This window comes from Pan troglodytes, chromosome 9 (assembly GCF_028858775.2).
Source record: "Pan troglodytes isolate AG18354 chromosome 9, NHGRI_mPanTro3-v2.0_pri, whole genome shotgun sequence".
In the NCBI taxonomy this organism is placed as follows: Eukaryota; Metazoa; Chordata; class Mammalia; order Primates; family Hominidae; genus Pan; species Pan troglodytes.
Genome location: NC_072407.2, coordinates 73199804 through 73222190, shown reverse-complemented (window position 1 = coordinate 73222190; position 22387 = coordinate 73199804). Strand labels below are relative to the sequence as shown.

The following is a 22387-nucleotide window of genomic DNA, read 5'->3' as shown; positions in this document are numbered from 1 at the left end:
TGATGTGCCCCACGTTTTCCATTGTTGAAGGAAGATTCAAGGACTGGTTTGATGCCGCTGATGGACGGCTGTCTCCTTGGCCATGGCGCCAGTACTGATGCTGGGCTTTGGGGTACAGTGGCCTCTGATGCAAGCCTTCCCTGCATTCGAGGGTTTCCGTTCTTTGCAGGGCGGGGGACGATGGGCCCATGCCCACTACCCAGAGCCTGCCCTGGGTTTAGGGACCATAGCCTGGGTCTCTCTGGATGCACATACCCCGGGGATGGGCCTTCAGGGAGGGACTGGCTGAAACGCAGCTCGCTCCCTGGGAGATTAAGTTCTTAAAAGCCTGTGGGGCTGCCAGGAGTTTGCTGGCAGCAGCAGAGACATGCTGGGCTCCCCGATTGGCTGCCAGATGTCATTGCCGAACCCGGCACTGCACCAGAGCACGACTGGGGACAGTGTTTGAAAATTGTCCTTGCTGGGTATGGTAGCTACTCTGGGGTTAGCTCTGGGGTTAGCTCAGTGAGGGGCGTGTGAATGGAATTAGGCCACAAACTCCCAATCTGAGGCTGCAGATTCCAAATGGTGGAATGCAGAAGGGCTCCTGGCTCCCCGTCCCAGAAATTCTGCTGCAGCAGAAAGGCAGCACGGGAGCCCCCCAGAGGGAGAGGAAGATCAGCTGGAGCAGCCCTGAGTTGCTGGACTTAGAAAGGCCTCACCAGAGACCCCCCAGGAGGCATGCATTAGAGGTCATAAGCACTGCAGCCCTGCCATGGCCCTGCTGGGCTGGGGCCTGCCTCTTCCATTTTTTTTTTTTTTTTGTCTGTCCCTGAAAGTGTTGTTTTTTTAAAAAACAGCTTGTTCTCTCATACATTTTCTGCAACAATTTTTTATGAAAAATTCAAATATCCAGCAAAGCTGAAAGAATTGCCAGTAAACTCCTTTCAGATTGTGCCATTCATCATTTACCAAGCTTCTCACACATTTTAACGTCAACGTCTAAAATTTTTCTTTATAGGTTTAAATATTTGTAAAGGCTACGGTACCTCTGTGAGGTAAATATCGATATTTTAAAAGGAACTGTTGCCTGACTCTTTACCCACTGTGATATAAACCCATCGTGACTCACAGCCACTTTTTCTTGACGGATACGTAAGTGAGCTTTAGGACATTTTCATCGTTCTTGAATTTATACAGCCACTTCCCCAAATAATTTTATCCTAATGTAATAGACTTTTATGCTCATGGGTCTTTTAGTAATCAACCTAGCATACTTCTCTGCACGAAAAATATACATAAATTGACTTTCATAAAATTTCCCGTGACCTGGAGTTGCTAAGTATTTAAAAAAATTACTTCTCAATTGAAAAAGCTGTACAGTCATTGCTGGGGCGCAGTTGGTCAAAAACTATAAATATATTACAGATTTTTAGAAATGGAAAAGGGGAGCTGTTACTGGAGCTGCATCTCTGAGTGAGAAGGCAGTGGGTGTTTTTGGTGTTTTAATTGAAGCCCTAGTTGCATTAGCCCTTTTGTTTTGGTATCAGGAGGGCTCTTCACCTGGAGCTGCACCACCCCCTCACCAGCTTCCAGGGGATAGCTATGCCTTTCTTATGTAAAAGAGCCTCAGGGATGTTAGGGAGGGGAGGTGGGCAGGGGATCCAAGGCCTTTCTCCACTGAGCAATTTCAGGAAAGACTTGGCTACCCTTTAGACTGAGCTGGGTCTACGTGGAAAGGGTCCTTGCACCTCATTTTGAAGCCCCCTGCAAGGGAGATCTTAGTTCACAAGATTACACCTGTACTCAAGGTCCTGCAGGTGATTCTTACCTGGGGACAGTGATGATACTTACGTGAAGGCAGTGACATGTGATGCCAGGTGTGTGCTCTGGATACTGCCAGGCTTTGCTGCCTCCCTGCAGACTTGGGGGTGTCCTGCCCCACGTCTTCCTCACTCCGGCTCATCAGTCCCCTCCTCTTCTCAAGGAGAATCCAGAGTCAGCACCTAGAGTCCTCGGTGGGGGTGGGGAATGGCCAAGAGTCTGGACAGCTGGCAGTCTGCTCCCTGGTCCACCGGGGTGGGTCCTGGGAGGCTTAGGGCCCAAGGAATGGGGTGCAGGGCATCCTGGGTTTCCAGACCTGGAGCTGACACAGACTTCCGGGCTCCTGGGAGGTGGGAAATGAGCCTCCAAGCCTGTCTTTCCTGAAAATCCTGCCCTGGATTCCTTCCCTGGGGAGAATGCAGGCTTCCTGGGGAGTGGAGGGGGACGCTTCTGTGGCCTCATTTGTACCCCTGAGAGCATAGGGCTCAGCCGTTCCTGTCCATGTTTTTCCTGCCACCCCGCACAAATGTCCCTGGGATTTGAAGAATCTGCTCCACTCCCCTCTTCCTGTACAGGGGCCTGCAAACTAGAGGCATTTGCCCCTGGGCCAGCCGGGCTCCTGTCTGACCCCTCCTCACGAGGTGGACAGGTCCCCCAGGAAAGGGACCACGCCTTGCTCCTGTCTGCATTTCAAGGTCCTACAGTGGCCCTAAGCATGGACCAGGGGACTTTGGCAGGGGAAGATACTGACCCGATGGCGTCGCTACTGCCCCTCGTCCTGGTTCTGGACTTTCCCTCCCTCGAGGGTCATTCAGCTCCAGTGGCTGAACTTGCCGAAGGTCGCGTGGCCCAGCTGGGATCCACACCTGGCGGCTGCCCACTCCACCGTGCAGAAGAAGGCACCCGTCGCTTCCCCGGCCTCCAGATCGCCTCCTGGGTGGCACACCAGTTTATTTTTCTGTTCACTTTCAGGTAAAGCAGATGAGGTAGCACAGTGGTAGTCAGACTTCTAGCTTAAGGAATCTTTTTTGCTCTCTTAGCATTTTGAAGGACCCAGAAGCTTTTTATGTATGAGCACGAATCTATTGTTATTTACGCTATTAGAATTTACAAATATCTAATTATTAATGCATTTAAAAATAGCAGTAATAAACTCATGACATGTTGGTATAAATAATGTGTTTTTATGGATAACAACTATTTTCAAAATAAGAAAAACACTTGGTGAGGCCGGTCGAGGTGGCTCAGGCCTGTAATCCCAGCACTTTGGGAGGCTGAGGCAGGAGGATTGCTTGAGGCCAGGAATTTGAGACCAGCCTAGGCAATATAATGAGACCCCATCTCTACAAAAAATAAAAAAATAGCCAGGTGTAGTGGCACGCACCTGTGGTCCCAGCTACTCAGGAGGCTGAGGTGGGAGGATTACCTGAGCCTGAGAGGTCGATGTTGCAGTAAGCCGTGATCACGCCACTGTACTCTAGCCTGGGTGACAGAGTGAGGAAAAAAAATAGTGCAGTGGCTCACACCTGTAACCCCAGCACTTTGGGAGGCCGAGACAGGTGGATCACTTGAGGTCAGGAGTTCGAGACCAGCCTGGCCAAAATGGTGAAACCCCGTCTCCACTAAAAATACAAAAATTAGCCAGGCACAGTGGGGCACACTTGTAGTCCCAGCTACTCAGAAGGCTAAGGCACAAAAGATCACTTGAACCCGGCAGGCGGAGGTTGCAGTGAGCCAAGATTGCCCCACTGCACTCTAGCCTGGGCAACAGAGTGACAGTCCATCTCAACAACAACAAAAAAACACTTGGTGAGAAGAGTGGCATTGTTTAACATTTTTGTGGTCTTTTTGCTGTGAGGTTTAATGGAAGACAGCTGGGTTCCCGTATCTGCTCCTGCAGTCAGCTTGTTGCAATATCACACGTTTTGTAGCTTCCGTTGTGTACTTGGGAGAGGATGAGCTTGAAAAAGCAGCTCACATCTCAGTGTTATGATGAGAATGGTTTGACTTCATAGATCTCTCGAATAGGCTGGTTCCCGGGGCTGCACGCTGAGAGCCTCTGGGAGGAGCGTGTGATCCGCCTTGTCAGTGCATGGGTCCCGTTTGAAAGCTGGCTGTGCCATGTGGTCCAAGGGATGCTTTGAGTGATGCATGTACCTTTTCTTGTCGTTCAGGATATGTCTGTGGAGTTTAGTCAGGGGCTTCAGACAGCCACCAGCTGGTTCTGACCCCAGGGGCAGGCCCTCTGATTGTGGGGTCTAGGATGGTGGGAGCATGCAGAGGCACCTTCCAGACTGTGGGGTCAAGGAGGCTGGCAGAGCCTAAGGCAGTTTAGGAGACTCTGAGAGAGCAGCCTGGCCAATTTATAGAGTGAGGCAGGCTTGCAGGTGTAGACAGGAGAGTGGAGAGGACTTTGTAGGTGTCTGGCTGCCCGAGGAAGCCTATAGTTTTCTTGTGAAGTCTGGTTTTGGTATCAGAGTAATACTGGCCTCATAAGATGACTTGGGAAGCATTGTCTTCCATTTTTTTCTGAAAAGTTTATGCAAAATTGGCCTTCATTCTTCTTTAAATGTTTGGTAGAATTCACCAATAAAGCCATCTGGGCCTAGGCTTTTCTTTGTGAAAACTTTTAAAATTATTGATTGGATCTCTGCTTGTCATAGGTCTTTTTAGATTTTCTGTTTCTTCTTGAGTCAAGTTTGTTAGTTTGTGTCCCACCAGAAATGTGTCCACTTCATGTGAGTTTCTCTAATGTGGTTGCTATGTAGTTGTTTGTAGCACCGTCTCATTATTATTATTGTTATTATTTTTTTGAGACAGAGTCTTGCTCTGTTGCCTAGGCTGGAGTGCAGTGGCGTGATCTCAGCTCACTGCAAGCTCCGCCTCCCGGGTTTACACCATTCTCTTGACTCAGCCTCCCGAGTAGCTGGCACTACAGGCGCCCACCACCAGGCCCAACTAATTTTTTTGTGTTTTTAGTAGAGACGGGGTTTCACCGTGCTAGCCAGGATGGTCTTGATCTCCTGACCTCGTGATCCGCCCGCCTCAGCCTCCCAAAGTTCTGGGATTACAGGCATCAGCCACCACGCCCGGCCTGATTCCTTTTAATTCTGTAAGTTGGTAATAATATCCCTTCTTTCATTCCTGAGTTTGGTAATTTGAGTCTTCCCTTCTTTTCTTGATCATTTCAGCTCAGGTTTGTCAATTTCGTTGATCTTTTCAAATAACCAACTTGTAGTTTCATTGATTTTCTTTATTGCTTTTCTAGCTTAGATTTCATTAACTTCAGCCCTAACCTTTATTATTTCCTTCCTTCTGCTTGCTCAGGTTCAGTTTCCCGTTCTTTTTCTGACTTTCACAAGGTGGAAGGTTTTGGTTACTGATTTGAGATTTTTCTTCTTTTTAACATAGACATTTACAGATCTGAATTTCCTTTAAGTACTGCTTTAGTTGTATTCCATAAGTTTTGATATGTTTTGTCTTCTTTTTCACTCGTTTCAAAGTGTTTTCCAATTTCCCTGTGGTTTATTCTCTGACCCATTGGCTATTTAGATGTCTGTTTAATTTCCACATATTTGTGCATTTGTAAAATAAATTTCGAATTTCATTCTATTGTGGTTGGAGAACATTATTTGTATAATTTCAGTCCTGCTGATGTTTAATGAGGCTGTTTTATAGCCGGGCATGAGGCCTCTCCTGGAGAATGTTCCACATGCCCTTGAGAAGAATGCGTATTCTGCCGTCTTTTGTGGCATGTGCTGCAGGTGTCTGCTAGGCTGCTCTAGACTCTGGGATACAACAGTGAACCAGACAGACAAATATTTCTGCCCTTGTAGGGTCGACATCCTCGCCAGGGGAGCAAACAATAATTAAAGGAGATCATAAAGAAGCAGTGATGTAGTGCGGGAGGAAAGGAGAGCTTGCTGGTGGGGGCTGGGAGCCAGGGGGGCTGCTGTTTTAGCAGGATGGTCGAGGTGAGCTGCATTGAGGTAGCGGTCCTTGAGCAAACACTTAAAGGAGGTGAAGGAAGCGGTGTGTGATACAGGAAGAGTTCAGTGGAAATTGAGAGCACTTTTTTTCCCAATGCACATTTTATAAATTGTGCAAAATACCTATAACATAAAAAGTTACCCTTTTCACCATTTTTGGGTGTGTAGTTCTGAGGCATTAAGGACGCTCATCGTGCCGAGCAGCCATCGTCACCATGTATCTGTAGAACTCTTCAGCTTGCAGAACTGAAACTACGTCCCCACTAAACACTAGCAAACCAGCCCCCTTCTCCCAGCCCCTGGCGACCACCAGTCTGTTTTCTGTCTCTTTGACTTCTGTAGGGACCTCATCCAAGTGGAATCATGCAGTGTTTGTCTTTTTGAGTCTGGCTTAATTCACTCAGCATAATGTTCTCAAGCCTCATCCATGTTGTAGCGTGTGTCAGAATTTCCTTCCTTTTTGTGGCTGAGTAATATTCCATTGTGTGGATGGGCCACATTTTGTTTTACATTCATCCATCCTTGAGGACCTGGGTGGCTTCACCCTCTGGCTGTTGTGAATAATGCTACTGCGAACATGGTTGTGCCAGTATCTTGAGTCCTTGCTTTTAGAAAACACCTTCAAAAGCAGCGTCCAGCCCCAGGCCTGTCTGGTCTTGAGATACTAAAGCTGAGATCTTTTACCCACTCGCTCCAGCCTAGGCTGCTTTCTCACAGAAGGAGGCCCCAACTTTCTTCATGGGTCTCAGGAGAAAGTAGGGGTGACCCTGAGTGTGGGAGAAATTGTGGGACATGACTCCTTCCCATGTCTGGTGTCTTCCAGTGAGGCAAGGTGCTGCTCCCTGGGAACCTGGTGGGGGTGTCTCATCTTTGTGGGTTCAGCCCCAGCCTAGGGCTGGATCCCAAGAAAAACAGGGACCAGAGACAGTAGCAGGGGGGAGAGTGTCTCCTGCAAAATGTAGCTGATTAACTGATTAGATGCTTTCCGGTTGCCTCATGATCTTAAACGCAGGCTGATTGTGCAATGGGTCATTTGCTGATCTCATATGCAGTTGCTGGCGAAGGTACGTGTTTGTTTGTCCCATGGGGCCTTGGGTCGCCTGTGTGGGGCAGGGGAAGCGGGGCTTCCGGGCACTTCCCGCTCGCTGGAAGCTTTGCCTTGATGTTTCCTTAATAGTCACTTAAAAAAATCCACCCTGAGTTGATCATGTAGGTCAGTTTATACATTCTATGGAATGGTTAACCGCATTTTATTCTTTCTTTTCCTGTTGACATTTGGGTTGTTTTCAGGATCTCGTTCTTTCAGACTGTGCTGCAGGGAACATTCTTCTATGCAGGGCTGGCGGGGCTTCCCCGGGTACCTCCTTAGAGGAGAAGTTGCCTAGCCCGGGGCTTTCACCGTGCACAGAGCTAGCTTTCACCAATGTTCTCAAATTGCTTTCCCAGGGGTTGTACCAAGTTACAATCCCACCCACATGGTGTGAGAACTCCCTGGGCCCCTCCTCCTCAGCAAGACTTGGTATTTCCTGATATTTACCAGTCTAATGCGTGGGAAATGGTGTCTCCTTTTAACTTGCATTTTCTCTGATTCATAGAAAGCTGCTCCCAGTTCCGGTTCATCGACCACTCAGCTTTCTATTTTCTGAATGGACCTCCGTGGCTCAAGTGATCCTCTCACCTCAGCCTCCCAAGGAGTTGGGACCACAGACACACAGACTACAGGTGCACACCACCACACCTGGCTAATTGTTTTTTAGAGGGGTCTCCCTGTGTTGCCCAGGCTGGCCTCAAACTCCTGAGCTCAAGCGATCCTCCCACCTCAGCCTCCCAAAGTGTTGGTATTTACAGGCATGAGCCACCATGCCCAGCCCATTTTATTTTTTTGATGTGTCTCCTAGGAAATTTAAAATTACATTTGTGACTCCAGTTATATTGCTATGGGGCAACCTGGATTTGTAACCTTCATTCTCTAGGGGCTGGGGTCTGCCCCTTCTTGCTTGGCCCCCTGGCCTGCAGTGTCCCCGCCTCCACCGCCACCTTCTCACCCTTGGATGGAGCCCCCTTCCTGCTGATGTGCTTCCTTTGAGTTAGCAGCAAAGACTCTGTTTGGAGGAACAGGAGAGGGGCTAGGGAGAGAAGATGGACTAGGACAGCTTGTCATGGCTTGTCACTCAGAGAGACCCCAGTGTGGGCAGGACCCCAGAGCTCATTGAGAATTAATCAGGGTTCTGCACTGCTGGCTCTGGAAAGTCCAGGTCCAAACCTCTTGGAGAACAATGGACCTCGGGAGAAGATACACCGTGTCTGGGTCCCGCAGCGGGTTTTCAGCAGGTTTTATGCTGGATCCGAGAATCCCTATCCTGACAAGCCTCCAAGTACCCCGTGGCAGGCTCTTTGTAGACCAAGCCTGGTTAAATAGCTTCTGGAGTTCATTCTCCTGAAGAACGAGGTTCTTACCAGAAGCAGTCTAGAATAAGTATCATATTACTATTGAACATTCATGGAGACCCTTGGATATTCAGACGGCTTTCTGGCCACCGCCTGGTGTTTGCCCAGCTCCCGGGGATGTGCGGTTGCCTGAGACACCTGGCAGACGCCCTGCGAGACATAGCCTGTGCCTGGTGGGCTTAGTGGCCTGGGGTGGGGTGGGTGATTTTCTGAACGAAAGGAAATGCCTCTAAGGTCACAGACCATCCGGCCAGCTGCAGGACACTCCACATGTAGAGGCAAAAATGACTTCTTGGCCAGGTACGGTGGCTTATGCCTGTAGTCCCAGCACCCTGGGAGGCCAATGTGGGTAGGTGGCTTGCTTGAGAGCAGTTTGAGACCAGCCTGGGCAATACAGCAAAACCCTGTCTCTAGAAAACAAGACAAAACAAAAAACAAGTATTAGCTGGGCATGGTGGTGTGTGCCTGTAGTCCCAGCTTCTCGGGAGGCTGATGTGGAAGGATCACCTGAGCCTGGAAAGGTCGAGGCTGCTGTGAGCTGAGATGGTGCCAATGCACTCCAGCCTGGGCAGCATAGTGAGGCCCTGTCTCAAAAAAAAAAAAAAATTTTACCATTAACAGTGCAGTAATAACATAGAGTGACCTGTTTCTTTGTAGGTAGCTTAGTCAGTCATCATCATTATCATTATTAACGTATTATCTGCAGACATTGTCGGAGGACATTTCAGTACCTGCTGTGAGCCAGGAGCTTTGTGCATATGGTCTCATGGAATCACCAGTTGCTCTCTGGGAGTATTTTAATGCCCATTTCACAGAAGGGGAAACTGAGCTCCAGAGAGGTGCATTGGCTGGGGCTTTGAACCCATGTAGCATGTTGCGTGTTATAACCAGTAGAACAGAAAGGGATGGGAGCATTTAATCTCCTTCACTCCAGTGAGTCCTCTCTCTTGGCCTGCCTGGCGGCCCCTCCCGGTCATCTGTTGACAGCCAGTCCTTCCTCAAGCCCCCTGAGCATTTGTGAACAAAATGCTTGTGAAACTGTGAGTTGGATCTTCCCATGAATGAAGTCTGTCCCTGTGACTGTGTCTCTGGACAGCTCCTCTTCTGGGGAGAGTCCTCTGCGGCAGGTGCAGTCAGCATAGGGACAGAGAGGACACAGAGGGCCCCAGCTCTTCAATGCTTCTGCTGATTGACTCGAGCAAGCTCTGGCCACAGACAGTGCATTTGCTCAGCAGAGTTGAGTGTCACTGTGTTTCAGCACCCTGTTCTCTAGGCTGTGGTGATGGGTGATCTGCCTGGAGAATTTGGGCCACAGAGGGAGCATAGCACTGGCCAGGAGGGGCCTCTGGCCTCTCCGCTCTTACCTCGACATCTTTGGGGTTTGGGGAGTGTTGGATTCATTTTCCTTGCTGTAGTAAGTGGTACGTTGCAGTGCAGAGCAGCTCTGCTGTGTTGCTGTGTGACCTTGGACAGGCCAGTTGGCCTCTCTGGGCCTTGGTTTTCTTATCCTTGAAATGGGGGTACTAACATATCTCAGGTAGCTGTGAGCATTAAATAAGGTAATTTATGTAAAACTGAGACTATGGTAAGCATCCACGTACCGCCAACTGTTCTTACTGTCATTAGTTGTGATGTTTGCATTATCTGTGTTGGATTGTTGGGTCTATAAAGTGCCTGTCTTGTCAGGGCTGCCCACTGGCCTGTTGAGACCTCAGGTTTGCACACAGGTCCTGTTACAGGCAGAGCAGGGAATGCTGGGGTCTCCACCTGTTCTCTGCAGAGCCTCCCACGTGGGCGTCATGAGTGCGTAGGGTTCAGGGATTCAGGATGATGGGGTGCCCAGCAGCAGCCTCCCAGCTCTTGCAAGGGACATCGGCAACATTGGGGGCCCCCTGAGTCCCACCCTCAGTCCGTGTGTGCATGTGTGCAGGGCCTGGGGACAGAGGTGAGTCTGTGTGTCACAGGGAGAGCCCCTTGGGAGGGGACCCCCTTATCCCTTGGGAACTCCAGGTGGCTGGGCTGCTCTACCACCCCCCAGCCTGGGTAGTGGTGTGTGTTCATCCTTGTCAGCCTTCGTGGCCCTCAGTGGCTTTTCCTGACATGGATGAACCTTTGTTCATCAGAAATCTCATCCTGCCTTCTTTTACCAAAGAGAGAGAGGAGGTGGGGAGCCTGGGAAGGGGAGATGGGGTAGGCTCTACAGCTAGTGATTCAGTTAGGGGCCCTCCTATAAAGCCTGCGTTGTGGTGGGCTTGGGGCCTTTGGTGTTAGACAAACAGGATTAACTCCTGCTTTGCCGAAGCCTCCCCGTAAGTGCCACGAAGTGATCTGGGCAAGTGACTGGATCCTTTGCTGCAGCCCTCGGCTTCGTGATCTTTAGGTTGGAGATAACGACAGCTATCTAATAAGCCGCTGTTAAGTTGAGGGTCTGTTAGTTAACCTTTGCTGCATAACAGACCACCCCAGACAAAGGCTAAAACACCTGTTCACTTCAGGGCTGGATAGTAAATATGTCGTGCTTGCGTGCTGTGCAGTGTCTCTCCAAAACAGCGGTCAAAGGCAATACATGAGGGAATGGGCATGGCTGTGTTCCAATAAAAACTTTACTTATAAAAACAGGCTGGGGCTAGAATTGGCCCCTGGGCGGTCGCTTGCCAACCCTGATTTATTTAGCTCATGGTTCTGCAAGTTGCCCACTACAGCCGGGCTCAGTCCCTGGACTCAGTCCTCATTGCCCACTGGCTACTTGGTGGTTCTAGGCTCCCAAGGGCAGCAAGAGGGGGAGCTTCAGGATGCCGTGGTCTGCAGTATCTGCTTGCATCACATTTGCTGCAGTCCCCTCGGGTTTACTGACGTGGCCAGAGCGAACGGTGACCATTTCCAGGGTCACTGTGGGAGAAGACTTCCCAAGATGCTAGATCCAGGAGGTATGACTGATTGGAGCCATTACTGTGACAGCCTCCCAGGCCCGCAGCGCAGTCCCACCTGCGCCAAGTCCCTCCCGGCCGCTGCCTGCAGTGTTGCCCTCTGGGCACAGAAAGACCTCATAGGACTATGGAGGTGCCACATTGGGTTTTGTTTATTTGTTTGTTTTGAGATGGAGTCTCACTGTGTCACCCAAGCTAAAGTAAGTTTGTTTTGAGACAAGAGTCTCGCTCTATCACCCAGGCTGGAGTAAAAATGTTGTGCTTATGTGCTGTACAGTGTCTCTCCAAAAAAGCAGTCAAAGGCAATACATGAGGGAATGGACACAGCTGTATTCCAGTAAAACTTTACTTATAAAAACAGGCCTGGGCTAGAATTGGCCCATAGGCGGTCTCTTGCTGACCCTGATTTATTTAGGTCATGGTTCTGTAAGTTGCCTACCGGAACCAGGCACAAGCTGAGCGTGATCTCGGCTCACTGCAACCTCCACCTCCCAGGTTCAGGCAATTCTCCTGCCTCAGTCTCTGGAGCAGCAGGGACTATAGGTGCATGCCACCACACATGGCTAATTTTTATATTTTTGGTAGAGATGGGGTTTCACCATGTTGGCCAGGCTGGTCTAGAACTCCGGACTTTAAGTGATCTGCCAGCCTTCTCAGCCTCCCAAAGTGCTGGGATTACAGGCATGAGCCACCACGCCCGCCCTCATGTTGGGTTTTGATGCTTTTACTGGTCACAGCATTTTGTGGTTCAACCAGGAGGCATAATGCATTTTTAAATTTTGTTCCTGAATAATTTTGCATGGTGTCTGTTGATAAGCTAATTTCAGTCTGCCCCGTTGCCTTCTCTGGCCATTGAGCTGGGGATGTGGAGAATGAGGAGTGTTCTATGGATGGTGAGATGGGTCCCGAGCAACATCACCCTCAGTCCGGTCCTGCCTTTGAAACAAACAGTGTCCATGGAGGGGGCGGAGGAGGCTGAGCAGGAAGAACGGAATGGCCAGCCTGGCTTCCTCCTGGTCCTGGCTCTGCCGCCAGCACCTGCTGGTCTGGCCTCAGTTTTCTCAGCAGGAGAATGGGTGCATCTGATAAAGTCACATTGCTTCTGGCACAGACTTCAGCAAAGGCAGCCGGCAGGATGGGAGATGGTGTACACACACGTGAGAGAGTGTGTGCCTATCGTCACAGCAGCCACTCCCCACAGGCTGTGTCACATAGACCTCAGGAGGTGGCTTCCGACAAAAACTGAAGATCGGAGGCTCTTCTGTCCCTGCTGCATGCCTGTACATGGTGGCCTTTTGCCTTCAGTGTTTTCCCCTCGCTCCATGAAGTGGATCCTGAACCCTTGTGAGCCGTCGAGAATGAGAGGTTCTTTTTAGTTCCTTTATGGAGGTAAAATACACGTAACATAAAGTTAACGTTTTTTTTTTTTTTTTTTTTTTTTTTTTTTTTTCCGAGAGAGTTTCACTCTTGTTGCCCAGGCTGGAGTGCATTGGATGGTCTTGGCTCACTGCAACCTCTGCCTCCTGGGTTCAAGCGATTTTCCGGCCTCAGCCTCCCGAGTAGCTGGGATTACAGGTGCATGTCACCATGCCTGGCTAATTTTTGTATTTTTAGTAGAGACAGGGTTTCACCATGTTGGCCAGGCTGGTCTCAAATTCCTGACCTCAGGTGATCCACCTGCCTCGGCCTCCCAAAGTGCTGGGATTACAGGCGTGAGCCACCGTGCCCATCCTGTGCAAGAGTTTTTATAGAGCTTAATCTCCAGTACCTTCCGGAGCTCAGCTAGTGGGGCCAGAAGTTCCCACCTTCTTAGACACCTGTGTTCCTGGTGACCAGTCCCAGTCTGAGACTGGGGCCCCCACCCTAAGTCACCTCATTAGCATAAGCTCCAGTAGGGTCAAAAGGGACTCACTTCTGCTACTCAGGAAATTCTAAGGGTATTAGGATCTCTGTGCTGGGAACTGGGGACAAAGCCCAGTGTATTTCTTATCCCACAGAGGATGATTCGTGCTGTAGCGTGGATCAGTACCTCCTTCCTTTTTATGGCTGGAGATACTCCGTTGTACGGTAGCTCATGTTTCGTGTCTCCATTGTGTGTGGGTGGGTGTTTTGTTCTTTCTGGGTTTTGGCTGTTGTAAAATGTGCTGTTGTGAACATTTGTATACATGTTTCGAATATTAGAGGGGGAGGGTGTGACATTTCCTCCCTCCGTTCATGGGGTGCCTGTGGGGCAGCAGGACCACCCGGCCATGCTCCTCCAGTGCCCGGGACTCTGGAATGAGTGTGGTCACTCATCCCTCCTTGACAGAAGAGGACGCAGACTTAGCTCGAATGCGGGCAGTGGGGAAGCCATGGAGGGGGCTGGGGTCAGGCAAGGTGGGCTGCTCCAGAGACCAGGCCCCTGCTTTGTGGCACCTTCCAGAAAAGGGGACCGAGGCTCGGGCAGGCTGGGTCTGGCTGGCTACGGGCAGGCTGGGTCTGGCTGGCTACGGGCAGGCTGGGTCTGGCTGGCTACAGACAGGCCCCCCGACTCGGAGTCCAGCACGTGGAGGACCAGTCTTGGGGGGGGGGCATTTCCTGTGGGTCCCAGAGCTGTTTCAGAACTCCTCACAATGATGGTTTCCACCTCTGTAAGAGTGATGAGCACCTCCAAAAATAGAGGTGCATCTGCAGGCTAACATTTTGTTTGTATTTATTTATTTATTTATTTATTTTTGAGATGAGTCTTGCTCTGTTGCCCAGGCTGGAGTGCAATGGCATGGTCTTGGCTCACTGCAGCCTCCACCTCCCAGGTTCAAGCAATTCTCCTGCCTCAGCCTTCTGAGTAGCTGGGATTACAGGCACGCACCACACCCAGCTGATATTTTTTTTTTTTTTTTTTTTTTTTTTTTTTTTTTTTTTTTTAGTAGAGAGGGAGTTTCACTATGTTGGCCAGGCTGGTCTCGAATCCCTGACCTCATGATCCGCCTACCTCGGCCTCTCAAAGTGCTGGGATTACAGGCATGAGCCACCACTCCCGGCTCTATTTATTTATTTATTTTTGAGACGAGTCTTGCTCTGTTGCTCAGGCTGGAGTACAGTGGCATGATCTTGGCTCACTGCAGCCTCTGCCTCCCGGGTTCAAGCAATTTTCCTGCCTCAGCCTCCCGAGAAGCTGGGATTATAGACGTGCACCACCACGCCCAGCTAATTTTTGTACTTTTAGTAGAGATGGTGTTTTGCATGTTGGTCAGGCTGGTCTCTTAACTGCTGACCTCAAGTGATCCTCCCACCTCAGCCTCCCAAAGTGCTGGGATTACAGGCATGACCCACTGTGTCTGGCCTGCAGGCCAACATTTTAAATAGTTCAGTAATTCAGTTATTTGCTACTGGGGGAAGGAGCATGCCCCTTTAACAGATGCCGTTAAAATTTCCTAGAACCCAGTTGTGGATTTCTTAGAGAATTTGTTGAGATATAATTTACATACCATTGTGATTCACCCTTTGAAAACCTGCAGTGCCGTGTTTTTTAGTAAATTAGGGAGATTGTGCAACCATCAGAGTCGATTTAGGAACATGTTTATCCCCCCAATAAAGACGCCAAAACCATCAGCATTGCTTCCCACTCTGATCTTCCCTCCTCTTCCCAGCCCCTGGCAACGACTAATCTGTCTCCCGTCTCGGTGAGTTTGCCCATTCTGAGCATCTTACGTAAATGGAATCGTGCAAAATGGGATCCTTTGTGACTGGCTTCTTTCACTTAGCATCGTGTTACCGAGGTTCATCCGTGTTGTAGCCTGGGTCAGGCCTTTATTCTTTTTGATGGCTGAATCACATTCCATTTTAAGGCTGGACCACAAGATGTTTATGCATTCCTCAGCTTAGGGATGTTGGGGTTACCTCCACTTTTGGGCTGTTATGAGGTATGCTGCCGTGAACATTCATATACACTTTTTTTTTGGTAGAGATGGGGTCTCCTGTACCTGCAGGCTGGCCTCACACTCATGGGCTCAAGCCACCCTCCCACCTCGGCCCCCCAAAGTGCTGGGATTACAGGTGTGAGTCACTGTGGCTGGCCTACATGTTTTTGTGTGGATGTATGTTTTATTATTTTTAGTTGTATGCCTAGGAGTGAAATTGCTGCCTCTCATTGAAGCTGTGTGAAAGTTTTGTTCTTTTGTTTTCCACAGTGTACTTTTAAAAAGACTTAAAATTTTTACAGTTAACCTTTGAACAATGGAGAGGTTGGGGGTTCCAACTCCCACACAGTCAAAAGTCCAGGTATAACTTGTGACTCCCCCAAAATGTAACTACTGATAGCCTACTATTTACTGGAAATCTTACAGATAACATAAACAGTCCATTAACACATGTTTTGTATGTTATACAAACAAATAACCTTACCTTAAATAAGGTAGAGAAAAGAACATGTTACTAAGAGAATCATAAAGAAGAGAAAATACATTCACTCCTCACTGAGTGGAAGTGGATCATAGTAAAGGTCTTCATCTGCATTGTCTTCATGTTGAGTGGGCTGAAGAGGAGGAGGAGGAGGAGGAGAGGAGGGGGGAAAGAGGAGGAGGAGGAGAAGGGGTTGGTCTTGCCTTCTCAGAGGCGGCAGAGGTGGGAGAATATCCACGTGTAAGAGGACTTGAGAAGTTCAAACCTGTGTTGCTTAAGGGCCAACTGTATTTTTAAGATGATTGCAGTTGTAAGAAATAGTTCAGAGATATACCCAGTTTACCCCCATAGTCTCATCCTGGGACAGTACGATAGTATTGGCTGGGATGCTGATGTTGACACGGTCGAGATTCAAATGCTGCTGTCCACACCAGGACCCCTCATGGTGCCCTTTTATGGCCTGACACACTTCCTTCCACCCCTACTTGCTCTATAAGCCCTGGTAACCACTCATCTGTTCTCCATCTCTGTAATTTTGTCGTTTCAGTAATTATACAGAAATGGAATCACACAGTAAGTAGCCTTTTGGGATTGGCTTTCCCCTCCTTGGTCAGCACAACTTTCTAGAGAGTCACCCAGGTCTTGTGTATCAAAAGTTCTTCCCTTTTTATTGCTGAGTATTGATGGTGTGGATGTATCCGTTTGTTTAACCATTGAGCTTCTGAAGGCTATCTGGGTGGTTTGCAGTTTTTGGCTATTATGAATAAAGCTGCTATAAACATTAGTGTATAGGTTTCTTTGTCTTTTTTTTTTTTTTTCCTTGAAGACACTTGGCCCTGTCACCCAGGCTGGAGTGCAGTGGCATGATCTTGGCTCACTGCAAGCCCTGTCTCCCCGGCTCAAGCCATCCTCCCATCTCAGCCTCCCAAGTAGCTGAGACTACAGGCACATGCCACCATGCCCAGCTAATTTATGTATTTTTAGTAGAGACTGGATTTCGCTACCTTGACCAGGCTGGTCTTGAACACCTGGGGTCAAAGCGATTCACCTGCCTTGGCCTCCCAAGGTGCTGGTATTACAGGTGTGAGCCACTGCACCTGGCCCGTAACATAAGTCTGAATTTCTGTGGGACGAATGCCTAGGAGTGTGGTTTTTGGGTCACATGGGAGTTACATATTTAGGTTTTTAAGGAACTGCTACACTGTGTTCTGTAATGTCTGTACCATTTTGTATTTCCACCAGCAACGTGTAAGATCCAAGTTTTCCACCGGCAATGTGATTCTTTATTTTCTTACTAGCAATTGGTGTCACCATTTTTCATTCTAGCTGTTTTGATAGGTGTATGGTCATATTTGTTTTATTTGCATTTCTTTAATAGCTGGTATGTTGAACGTCTTTTCATGTGCTTATTGCCATCTGTATATCCTCTTGAAAAATGTCTTTTTCTATCTTTTGCTCTTTTAAGTGGATTGTCATTTTTTTTAACTGTTGAGCTTTGAGAGTTCTTTATTCTAGACACATATTATTTCGAATTATTTGTTAAATATGTGGTTTGCAGACATTTTTCTCCCACTCTATGGTTTGTGTTTTTCTCCCTTCAGCAGGTCTTTCTCAGAGCAAAAGTTTTTAATTTGGATGAGAACCTATTTGTCAATATTTTTGTATGTGGATTGTGCTTTTTACATTGGGTCTATGAACTCATTTCCTGTCTCTAGATCCTGAAGATTTTCTCCCATTTTTTCTAAGAGTTGTAGTTTTGTATTTTACATGTAAGTTCATGATTCATTTTGAATTAATTTTTGTATAAGGCATGACCCTTAGGTTGATGTTCATTGTTTTGCTGATGGATGTCCAATTGCTCCAGCATCATTTGTTGAAAAGACAGTCCTTCCTCCATTGAGTGGCTTTTGCACCTTCATCAGCAATCAGTTGGGCATATTTGTGTGGGTTTTTTCTGGGCTCTGTATTGAGTTCTATTGCTATGTGCCTGTCCCTCCACCAGAACCACACAGCTTTGATTACTATACTGTATAATAAATCTTGAAGCTGAGTATACTGATTTCCTCCCATTTTTTTTTTGTTTGCAAACTGTTAGTTTTCCTAGTTCTTCTGCCTTTCCATATACTTTTTTTTTTTTTTTGAGACAGAGTCTCACTCTGTTGCCCAGGCTGGAGTGCAGCAGCACGATGTCGGCTCACTGCAATCTCCACCTCCCAGGTTGACGCCATTCTTCTGCCTCAGCCTCCCGAGTAGCTGGTACTACAGGTGCCCGCCACCATACCCGGATAATTTTTTGTATTTTTAGTAGAGATGGGGTTTCACCGTGGTCTTGATATCCTGACCTTGTGATCCGCCTGCCTTGGCCTCCCAAAGTGCTGGGATTACAGGCGTGAGTCACTGCGCTCAGCTTTTTTTTAGGCAGAGTCTTGCTCTGTTGCCCAGGTTGGAGGCTGGAGTGCAGTGGCATGATCTCAACTCACTGCAACCTCCGCTTCCCAGGTTCAAGTGATTCTCCTGCCTCCGCCTCCCAAGTAGCTGGGCTTACAGGTGTGCGTCACCACACCCGGCTAATTTTTTGTGTTTTTAGTAGAGACGGGGTTTCACCACGTTGGGCCAGGCTAGTCTCGAGCTCCTAACTTCAAGTGATCCACCTGCCTTGGCCTCTCAAAGTGCTGAATAATCTTGTCCATATCTACAAAAAAATTTTGCTGGGATTTTGACTGGAATTGTGTTCATCATCATCACTTGCACATCAATTTGGGAAAAATTGACCTTCTGACTATGTTGAGTCTTCCAATCCATGAACAGGGTATATCTCTAAATTTTTTTAGATCTTTGATTTGTTTCAATCAGTGTTGCATAGCTTTCAGCATACAGTTCCTGAATATGTATTGTTAGGTTTATACCTATTTCTTTTCTTTTCTTTTTCTTTTTTTTTTTTTTTGTGATGGAGTCTCACTCTGTTGCCAGGCTAGAGTGCAGTGGTGCAGTCTTGGCTCACTGCAACCTCCAACTCCCTGGTTCAGGCTATTCTCCTGCGTCAGCCTCCCGAGTAGCTGGGATTACAGGCATGCACCAGCTAATTTTTGTATTTGTAATAGAGACGGGGTTTCACCATGTTGGCCAGGATGGTCTCTATCTACTGACCTCGTGATCCACCCACCCCGGCCTCCCAGAAGTGCTGGGATTACAGGCATGACCCACTGCGCCCAGCCAACTCTTTCATTTTTTGAGCAAGTATAAGTGATATTGTATCTTTAATTTTGCTATCTACATGTTTATTGCTAGAGAATACAATTGATTTTAATATGTTGATCTGGTGTCTTGTGACTTTGCTCAACTCATTTATTATTTCCAGGAGGTTTTGGGGTTTTATGGTTGTTTCTTTGTGATTTTTCATGCTGTGTGCAAATAGGGACAATTTTGTTCCTTCTTTTCCAATCTTTGTTTGTTTTTTGCCATATTACACTTGCTAGAACATCCAGCTCTATGTTGAGTAAGAATGGTGAGAGCAGGCATCTCTGCCTTGGTCCTGATCATATGGGGAAAGCATTTTGTTTTTATTTGGTGAATCTTGGCTCGTGTTTCTTTGTAGATGTTCTTTATCAAGTGGGGGAAATTCCCATCTTGTTTTGGGGAGAGTTTTTCTCATAGAAAGATGCTGAATTTTGTTAAATGCTTTTTCTGCATTGATTGATATGATCTTTTTTTCTGTTGATAATAGTAGATTACATTGATTGATTTTTAAAAAAAATATTGAAACAGCCTGGCATCCCTAGAATAAATGCCATTTAGTCATGGTATATAATTCTTTTGATATATTGCTGAACTCTATTTGTTACTCCTTTGTTAAAGATTTCTATGTCTATATTCATGAAGACCTTTGATTTACGTTTGTATAAGGTATCTTCTTTTTTAAAAAATTATTAATTAATTTTTGAGATGGAGTCTTACTCTTGTCGCCCAGGCTGGAGTGCAATGGCACAATCTTAGCTCACTGCAACCTCCGCCTCTTAGGTTTAAACGATTCTCCTGCCTCAGCCTCCCGAGTAGCTGGGATTACAGGCACCCACTACAATGCCCAGCTAATTTTTGTATTTTTAGTAGAGACAGGGTTTCATCATGTTGGCCAGGCTGGCCTTGAACTCCTGACCTCGGGTAATGCAACCACCTCGGTCTCCCAAAGTGGTGGGATTACAGGCATGAGCCACCATACCCAGCCTGTAATCTTCTTTTTGTGCTCATTTTCTCTGGCTTTGGTATCAGGGTAGTAGTTGCTCCATAAAATAAATTAAGAAATGTTCTCTCCTATTCTACTTTCTGGAAGAAATTGTGTAGAATTAGTATTAATTATTCTTTAAGCATTTCATAGAATTCTCCAGTGAACTCATTTAGGTCTAAAGATTTCTTTTTCTCAAAAAAACTGGAGTTTAAAAATTATGAATTCACTTCCCTTAATAGTTGTAGGAAATGATTCAAACTACCTTCTTCAAATTGGGCAAGGTGAAGTAGTTTGTATTTCTTGAATAATTGCTTTATTTCATCTACATTGTCAAATTTATGTGTGTAGAGCTGATTTAGTATTCCCTTAGTATCTTTTTCATGTCTGCAGGGTCTTTAATGGTGTCTCCTATTTAATTCCTGGTATTGGTAATTTGTGTTGTCTTTTTTTCTTGGTCAGTCTTGCTAGAGTTTTGTCAATTGCATTGACTTTTACAAAGAGTCAGCTTATTGTTTCACTGATTTTCTCTGTTGTTTTTCTGTTTCCTGTTCATTTTTTCCCACTCATATGTTTATTATTTTCTTCCTTCTGCTTGTTTTGGGTTTGTTTGGGTCTCCTTTTGCTAGCTTCTTGAGGTAGGAACTTAGAATTTGATTTGAGATTGTTCTTTTCTAATATATGCTATAAATTTCATGAACACTTGAATGTGAATTCTGCTGTAGTACAGTGGAGGAAGGTTCTACAACTATCACTTTGATCTTGTTGATTGGGTATATTACTGAGTTCTGTATCCTTGCTGATTTTCCTGTCTTATTCTATCAATTGTGGAGAAAGGTTTGTTAAAGTTGTATTCAGTTATAAGTGTGGATTTATGTCTTCTTTCTTCAGTTCTATCCATTTTTGCTTCATGTATTTTGCTCCTCTGTTGTTTGGTACACGTTTAGAATAACTATGTCTTCTTGGTGGAGTCCTCTCTTACATTATGTAATGTTCTCTTTGTGGTATTTTCTTTGCCCTGAAGTCTACTTTATCTAATATTAACATAGCCATGATTGCTTTCTTTTGACTTCTGTTTGTATAAGGTATCTTATTCCATCCTTTTACTTTCATCCTACCTATGTCATTATATTTGAAGCAAATTTTTATAGACCTCATTTAATTGTATCTTTTAAAATCTACTCTGCCAATCTCTGTCTTTTAACTGGTATATTTTGACCATTTACATTTAATGCAATTATTGATACATTAGGCCTTACATTTGTTATTTCAGGTTTTCATGTTTCTATTTTTCCTGCCTTCTTGTGGGTTATTTGAACATTTTTTAACATTTTTTAGGGTTCCATTTTGATTCATCTGTAGTGTTTATGAGTATATCTCTTTGTATAGCTTTTTAAGTGGTTGCTCTAGGCATTATATCATGTATACTTAATTTTATCATCTATTGTAATACCAGTTTGAGTGAAATATACAATCTTTGTCTCTTTACCCTTCTCCATTTATACTTGTTAAATATTTGCTCTATATATTTAGAACCACATAGATTGTGTTGTAATTTTTGCTTCAACCATCAAATATAATCTATAAAACTTGAGAAGGAAAGCCTATTATATTTGCCAAACATTTTGCTTACCATACTTTTTTCCTTCCTAATGTTCCAAAACTCCTTCTTTTATTATTTTTTTTTATTTAGAAAGGCTTCTTTTTAGCTATTCTTTTAGAATAGGTCTGCCAGTGGCAAATTTCCTTTGTTTCCTTTCATCTGAGACTATCTTAATTTTCCATTCATTCTTACAGGATATTTTTGTTGGTGTAAAATTATGGATTGAGAATACTTTTCTTTCATCACTTGAAAATTACTGTGCCACTTTCTTTTGGTCTCCACAGTTTCTGATGAGAAATGTAAGTATTGGTTTCTCTGCATGTTTTCAACATTTTTTCTTAGTGTTCAGAAGTTTAATTCTGATGTATATTGGTGTGAATTTTCTTGGGTTTATCCTATTTGGGATTCATTCAGCTTCTGGAATCTGTAGGTTTATATCTCTCAGCAAATTTGGGACATTTTGAGTACTTTTTCAGACCCTCCCTCTCTTCTCTCTCCTTCTGGGATTTCAAGCATTTAAAGTTAGGTATTTTATTATTGTCCCATAACTCCCTGAGACTCTGTTTATTTATTTTCAGTCTGTTTCCCTCTATTGTTCAGTTGGGATAATGTCTGTTGTTCTGTCTTCCAGTTCACTGATTATTTCCTCTGTCCCGTCCATTCTGCTGTTGAGTCCATCCACTGAGTCTTTTATTTCAGTTACTGTATTCTTTAGTTCTATCATTTTCTTTTCTTTTTTTGTAAGATGGAGTTTCACTCTTGTTGCCCAGGCTGGAGTGCATGGCATGATCTCGGCTCACTGCAACCTCTACCTCCTGGGTCCAGGTGATTCTCCTGCCTCAGCCTCCTGAGTAGCTGGGATTACAGGTGCCCACCACCAACCCGGCTAAGTTTTGTATTTTTAGTAGAGATGGAGTTTTGCCATGTTGAACACGCTGGTCTCAACTTCTAACCTTGAGTGGTCCACACACCTCGGCCTCCCAAAGTGCCGGGATTACAGGCATGAGCCACCGCGCCC

General features: G+C 46.2%; 1 protein-coding gene across 6 annotated transcripts in view; it reads left to right on the top strand.

Moving 5' to 3' along the window:
- Nucleotides 1-22387, top strand: part of SHANK2 (SH3 and multiple ankyrin repeat domains 2) — a 695443-nt gene that overhangs the window by 4269 nt on the left and 668787 nt on the right. Inside the window, exon 1 of one of the 6 annotated variants that reach the window (XM_054662504.2) lies at nt 21584-21668. The exons of the other annotated variants lie outside the window; for them this stretch is intronic. The gene's annotated coding sequence lies outside the window, so the exon portion shown is untranslated. Of the gene's footprint in view, nt 1-21583; nt 21669-22387 lie in introns of those variants that run through there. 6 annotated transcript variants of the gene reach the window in all.